The sequence below is a fragment of the Crocuta crocuta genome, unplaced genomic scaffold (genome assembly GCF_008692635.1).
Source record: "Crocuta crocuta isolate KB4526 unplaced genomic scaffold, BGI_CrCroc_1.0 scaffold279, whole genome shotgun sequence".
In the NCBI taxonomy this organism is placed as follows: domain Eukaryota; kingdom Metazoa; phylum Chordata; class Mammalia; order Carnivora; family Hyaenidae; genus Crocuta; species Crocuta crocuta.
In genome coordinates this window covers 5,224,970-5,225,499 of record NW_027551570.1, presented here as the reverse complement: position 1 = coordinate 5,225,499, position 530 = coordinate 5,224,970, and positions in this window count along the sequence as shown.

The window sequence follows — 530 nt, the reverse complement described above, 5'->3', positions numbered from 1 at the left end:
CCACCTGCCTGCCCCACACGCTGCCCCACGCTGGCGGCCCTGCTGCCCCTCCGCGCAGAGGTCGGAGGCGCAAGGACCACCCCCTCGAGCCCTCCTAACCCAGGTTGTGTAAGGCTAGGGTGAGCCTAGGGGACTGGGTTCCCTCAATATTTGAGCTGGAGTGCTGGATGGTGACAGCCATCAGGTGCTGATGCCTGAGGGTGTGGGAGGATCATTGAGCGGACTCTTCCTCCTCCCCTTTCCACAGGTGGGCCATCTCAGGCGTCTAAACTATCTATTGAGAGTTCGTGATTAACTATCCCCTTGCCACGCCCGCCGTATATTGCCTACTTCAGGTGTCCGTAAGGTTTCAGATCTGGGGAACCATCTTGGCCTGCCTGCAACTTTAGGTTGCCCAAGGAGACAGTTCTAGAAATAAAGCACCAGCGAAGGGCTGACTTAGTAAAGTGAAGATGTGAGGCAGAACACTCATTAAAAAGCATTTTCTCCCCTTGTAACTTTTTAAAGAAAGCAAAATTACAATGTAGGCG